Source organism: Echeneis naucrates, chromosome 1, assembly GCF_900963305.1.
Source record: "Echeneis naucrates chromosome 1, fEcheNa1.1, whole genome shotgun sequence".
NCBI lineage: Eukaryota > Metazoa > Chordata > Actinopteri > Carangiformes > Echeneidae > Echeneis > Echeneis naucrates.
Genome location: NC_042511.1, coordinates 11573677 through 11580781, shown reverse-complemented (window position 1 = coordinate 11580781; position 7105 = coordinate 11573677).

Below are 7105 nucleotides of genomic sequence, written 5' to 3'. Positions count from 1 at the left end.
GTCATGATTGTCTTTTGTTTGTGTTTATTTGTGTGACATTCATTATGGCTGTTGAATAAGTCTAAATGTTCCTGAAGGAACTTTTATATACAGTACAGGCCAAAAGTTTGGACACACTTTCCTGTTCATTTGAATGAGAAGGTGTGTCCAAAATTTTGGCCTGTACTGTATGTACAAATAAAGTTTCAAAACATGGGCTTCATGAAAGAATTAAAGCATTTTCCAATGTGTGATGTGTGCATCAACCTATGTGATTCACACATTACAGGTTTGTGTAAGCTGATATTTATGGCCTGTATAGATAATCCTGACTCCTGCAACCCCCTTCAGGAGCATCCACCTCTGTGGTATTATTGTGATTTACTGTGATTGTTTGCCAGGTGACACAGATGATGAAGATGGAGCAGCTTGTCTAATCACTTATGTACCATATTTGTGTTTTGTGTCTCCAGCATTACAACGTGCCTGTTTTAAGCCCTCCAAATGGCATGCAGGAAAACCTGGTTCCTGTCGGTGTGTTGTAAGTAACACACACACACACCTGGAAGCCTCAGTTTGTATTTTGAATTACTTTTTTTCTGTAATCTAATTTATCTGTCTGATGTTATTCATGCAGGAATGGTGAGGTGGTGTACACATTTACAGCCGTCCCACCCGTCGTCTCCTCTGTTCCTTCTGTTTCCACCACATCACAGTAAGTCATCCTGACTGGTTCACAGGAGCATGTCACATCCAGACTCTGTATTCCATTCCAGTTTGGCTCATTGGTGATAATCTCTTTTACCACAGTAAGAGAAAACGTGAACAACAACAGGACGATAACCGGGAATATGTGAAGAAGCCACTCAACACCTTCATGCTCTATAAGAAGGAGCAAAGGAACATTGCTGCTGCAGAACTGAACACCAAGAACAGTGCAGTAATAAACACTCTGCTTGGACAGAAGGTATGTTGATCAAGAGATTGATTGATTGCTCATTTCCTGAACCAGGATTTCCAGTGTTTTAGGGCTGTGGGGCCCGTAACTGTTAATGCTTCCAACAGTGTGCATTGCAGTGTGCTTTGAAAATGTGCTGTTTGTCTGCAGTGGAAATCCCTTCCAAAGGAGGAGCAGGTGAAATATTATGAGCAGGCAGCGATGTTTCCAAACTGGTCCTGCAGTGACAATTATGTATGTACATGATGCAAACGTGTTTACATCATCACATCAGATAATGCTACACAGTAACTGCACAAAGGTGATGTCACGCAGAAAGTCTAATATGTTTGTGATTTTTGTAGGGCAAAAAAAGAAAGCGAGTGAGGAGAAAGGCCACAACTACAGCTGAAGGTAAAATAGTATTTCTACTTAAGTGATGAAATCCGTGATGAATGCCAGCCTTTATTTTCTGCTGTAAACTGAATAAGAGACTACTGAGAATTATTATTATTATTATTTTTACTATGGCGGTAGAAATTAAAGTATCAGTTGACTGATCAGTGTGTGTTTGGCAGCCATCTGAAGCATAAACTCCAGACTGAGCTCCCTGTCAACCCAGGACAGACAGCAGCTATGGTGCCAATTCCTTTCGAACCTGCATGAAGCCTCACAATCGACCACCACAGAGACCTCATCCTACCAGACCACCGCCCCAGAGGCCTCCACCCCACCAACTGAACAGACTGAGCCTTCCTGCTCTGCAACCTGCAGCCCTAAAATATGTCTGACGTGCTGGAGTTCCACTCCGATCCCCCACTTTCAGTACGTCTTCAGCTGCCTTCAAATTCAGCTGAAGATTCACCCTCCCCCTCAGATTACACCCCACCCATCTCTCTACAACTTCCAGACCCCAGCACCCTCCTTCACCCAACAAACAACACCCTACTCCTCACCCATGGTGGGAATGTCAGGCTTCTGTAAATAAAAATAGTCTGGACTCCAGTCAAGGCACAAATAATATTGATGAGTGAGTGTTGTCATTGATTAAAAGTTTCAAGATCAGCCACAATGACTCAAACTCTTCAAGTCAAGAACTTGTGATCTTTATGTTAATTCATAAATTTTGGATTTTAGCAGAATGTGTTTTACCTTGTAGATTTGTTACTTTTGCATAAGTAGGGAATACAGAATGCACAAAGAGTTTCACCTGCAGTTGATCTCAGACTCACTGGGACCAAATACCAATCCACTGGGACCTACTGCGAGGGCTCAACCACTATTTAACACCCAGACCTGATGGTAATGTCGGAGGTCCCCACGATTTTTTTATTTTTTTTTGGTAAAGAAGAGTGATATGTGAAATAGAACAATAAAAGTTCCACTATGAAAATCGCAATGATAACTTAGAAACATGACGATGGGTATGTTTAAAAAAATAAATAAATAAAAAAATAAATCAGTATTGCTATCACCCTACTCTTTTTATTTATATAAAGATGTTGCTTATTTGTAGAACACCACAACAAAACAACAATACATACATATATTCAGAGTAAACAAGAAACTTGTACTACAAAAATAATTGACCAGACTCAGTGACTAACTCCCTACACTTAACAACCTTGCAGCCTGCCCTACATGCCCTAAAGATAATCTCTAACTAGGCCAGTGAGCAGTGATAACTACCGTCTTTGGGGTCATCAGGTGGGAACCTCCTTTCACCAGCGTTTCGTCTAGTTGGTCCCTTGACACCCCCAGTTCACCCCCTAATGCCAGGCATCACCCCTCCTCACATCAAGACAACTTACTCAAGCAGCATACCGTCAACTTCTCTGACCTCTGAGTCCCTGTTTGGTGGGATTCTTCTGTCAAGGTGTGCCGGTGAGGACTCAGATGCAGGAGACAGAGAAACAGGTTGAGGTGAGAAAAAGTAATTATTTTAATAATAAATAAATAAAAAAAAAAAACAACCAGAACAGACAGATCCCCCAACAGATCCCCCGATGAGCAAGCACTTGGCAACAGTGGAAAAGAAAAACTTCCTTTTAGTGGCAGAAACTTCAAGCAGAACCCACGAGCTGTCTCCTGATTGGCGGTAAGTGTGTTGCGTCATTTCCGGTCACTGGCGGTTGTGCTCTCTGCCATCTCGTGTATTGTTTCCACTGTTCTTCTGCTATTTCCTAATTCACTCGATTAATCCGACAGCAAATTATTGTCACACCAACACTAGGTTTAAAAGTCAATATCTCCCCTTCCTCCAAATATTATAACCAGTTCTGCTCCTCCGCTAATCAAACTACCCGATTAGCAATGTCCTCTAGCTCGCTCTTTCTCCTCCTCCTCTCCTCTCCTGTTCTGTGTGCCTCATGTGTAGTTATTCTTCTGCAAGACAGGTGAACCACATTAGGGAGGGGAAGGCAATCAACAGGAGGGAAACAGAACAAGACTTTCAAAATAAAACAGGACAGGAACACCAGCCGAAAACTCAATCCCTGACACGTTCACTTCCAGGCAAAATATTGATCAGTAGGGCAAATTTTTATGCATTAATATTCATGAGGTGCTTTGCATCGTGCATTTATTGTTGAAAGTGGGCTTGTAGATGGCAGAGTATGAGGTGGATCCGTGTGTGCACACTTGATATATAAAGAGAAAATTGTGTGCGAGTGTGCGTATGCATGGTTTTATGAATCTAAATCAAATCAAATTATTTTTTTATATAGCAACAAATCGTAACAAGGTTACATCAAGGCACTTCACAACAGCAATACTAATGTGGAGAGAGGAAACTGAATGAACCACGAAGACAGCCCTTTACTACCAGGCGGGAACTTAAAATGGTTAGTGCTAGTTATGAACATACATTACTGTCAAACTGCTTATTTGGATGAATTGTATTAGTTCACATTCTGAGGAAACGATCGACTTTACGCATTACCTGTTGATTGTCCTTGAAGTTCCTCTGAACATGCTTGGTCTTTGGCAGCACGTTGAAGATGTAAAATAGGCCTTCTGTCGGTGCCTTTGCCTCTGACACACGAGCCCCCTGGGTTGGGCAACATCTGCCTGTTTTTTCCCTGATGATGTTTTGTCTGAGGCCGTTTCAGCTGATAAAGTTTTTTTTTTTTTTAATAAAGATGAGTACCTTTTATTGACAGTGTTTTGTGTGAGGGTGATTTGTTTGAGGCTGTTTGGTTTGATAGCGTTTCACCTTAGAATATTTTTTTCTGAAACTGTTAGGTCTGAGATTGGACTTGGTATTTCATTAACTTGACATAGGTTTTTCTGAGACTGAATACTTTTGGTCGGAGGCCGTTTTCCTGAAATGTGATGCATTTTTGTTTGACGATGACAGATGTTTTTCTCAGACTTGACGACTTTTGGCCTACTCCGATGCCTTTTCGCCTGAGACCTGATGCTTTTTTGTCTGTCTGACACCTGAGTCTGATATCTGAGGATGTCCTAAAATGAACACTGTCCAGCTCCTCACTGGTCTGTCCTGTGGTCCCTGTGGTCTGGATCACTTAGTAAGTGGTCTGTGAAGCAACTCATGTAATTTTTTGTGCACCCTCTCCCTGTTCCAGCAGTTTTGGCGGCAGTCATGACACAAAGGGCACCTCTGACCTGCTCTGTTGTCTGGAGCAGTTTAGTAATCTGTGGAGTGTTTGTTTGTTTGTGTTTATTTTTAATGGAACATTTCCCTTTTCTCTCTGCAACACTGTCAGAAGTCATAACGTTTGTCTAGCCAATGTTATTACTATTATTAATTGAACTCATAATAAAAATGTTAACATTATTTTTATTCATAGTTCTACTATTGATTACTCAGGTCCACGTCCTCCTGACTGGTTTAAACTTTACAAATGTGTTGCATTTTAAAAGCTTATCACATTGCCCTTTATATCAAGTCTTGATCTAGAAAGTAATGTGTAAATAACTTTTTATGGAAATTGCTAATGACAGAGAGCACTATATCTGTTTTTTCTGTGTTTTTGAGTGATCTTACCATGGGTTCTCAGATGTTTCTCAAAAGAATGGTTTCTTTGTATAACCGATTGGCACTTGGGACAGTGCCAACAGCTCCTTTGTGCCAGCTCACCTCACAGCGACAAGGTATGTTGAAAGTGTCTGTGGAAAGATGAAAAAAATGTCAGCATGGACACATTTGGCCAAGAACACAGACTGATGTGACACTGGAAGCTTTAACAAAATTTAACAGCCATGGTAGAGTTCTTATGCTTACCAACTGCATTGTCACTGAAGCACACAGCATATTTTAGATGACGCTTATTCAGGTGTTCTCTGGTTGCCACTGTGGCAACATTACAGTAAGGACAGTTCTTCTCCTCAGTCTTGTAAAAGTCCTCTACTGATGTAAAGGCTGTAAACAAAAGTACAAATTGGTATTATTGATATACTGAAATTGACTTTGAAAATATAATGGAGAGCTCAAACAAAATAAAATATATATCACATGACAACAAAATTGTTTACCTGCAGTCATATTTGCCAAGTTGCCTTGCTCACTGTCAATAACAAAGCAAAAAATAATAATTTCTTCTATATAGTGCCATTCACGAAAGACAAACAGCCACAGCACATAAGCGTTTTCCAAGGTAATCATTAGCCTACTATAACTAGTATTCCTCGCTATTGCATTTACAGCTTAATAACATTATTATTATAATTATTATAAAGGATATGCAACATGAATAATACTGTGACGTTTTGGGGCTTATAATCAATGACATTTCAGTTAGGCTAGTCAAAGATACAAAAGATGTCTCAAATCTAAAAACAGTGAGAAAACATAAGCATATCTTGACAAAAAAATGAAAACATTATAAAAGTCAAAGATTACTGACACAACTTGTTGAAATGGGCCTGTGAATCCAAGGATTACAATCCATGAAAAGACATGTGATCAATATGGCCACCCCTGCCATCAAAATTGGATCTTGCTGGTCTGTGGCTCATTGCAATTATCCACACTTTTATTCAGCATTTCTTTTTCTAGTCAAAAGTATTTGCATATGTTCATATTTGACCCTTAATTGGTTCTCATAGTGTGAATAATAGTTAGCATAAGGTTATTAGCTTAGTTCTAAGTGTATGCCATTATGACATTTTTATTTATTTATTCATTACAGAGAATGACAACGATCCCATGGTTATAACAAATAAACTGATGAAAGTTTCTGAAGTTTAAAGAAGGGGGAGGCTTTACATTTCTAAAAATTGTAGGGTCTACTCACAGTTGAAATCTTGCATTGCTTCAGTGTCAAATCTACTGAGGGAACATGCATAGACTGACGGTGGATGTAAGGGACTCTGAAGAGGGCAGGGAACAAGCACTTCTCTCATTCTATAAACGGCAGCAGGAATGTCCTCTTCCACGTCATTGTGCTCATGTTGGTAAGTAATATGAAGTTTGTAATAAATATCAGTAAAGCATCTGAATCAAGTGTCTTATGGAAATATTAAAAGGGAGAATGGGATCGTCGGTTACAGAAATTCCTGGATCTGGCAAAATAGCAACCTTTTTGCCTGAGAGCTCACAGCTGAACTTCAGGGACTGACACGGCACCTCCATGAAGACTGAGGTCCGTTCCAGTTGATCCCAGTCTTCATAAACCTGAATGGAGCAATCTTGTTCTTAAAACCAGTCTGACATGTCATTACACAAGGTATTTCAGATTGTTATTTTTGGTCACCAAGTAAGTGAGAAATGCATGTTGCCCATTCAGTTTTGTCAAATAAATTATGCACAGTATGCACAATAGAAACTACAATCTTTGAAAGCTCCAGACACTGAGGAGACTATAACCTGTGTTTCATTTTAAGTAGCTAATTATTTTCCCCCATAATTCCTTTGGGGACACAGACCATTTTAAAAAGTGTTGATGGAAAAAACTCTTCCTCCTGCCTGGCCCAAATACTCTCTTATCCCACAGATGTATGTCATCGTCTTTAATTAGTCTGTGTCCTGCTGTCTCACCAAAATACAAAGAGATATCTGTGGAGTTTCTCACTGTCTACAAATTAGCACCAGCTAATATTAGCTAAAAGACACAGGTCGACATGCCAAAAAAAAAAAACAAAAACCAAACAATTCAAATAGCATACAACACCAGCTAACTTTATCTAGGTAGTTAAACAATTGAATGCTACCCAAACCCAAAATGC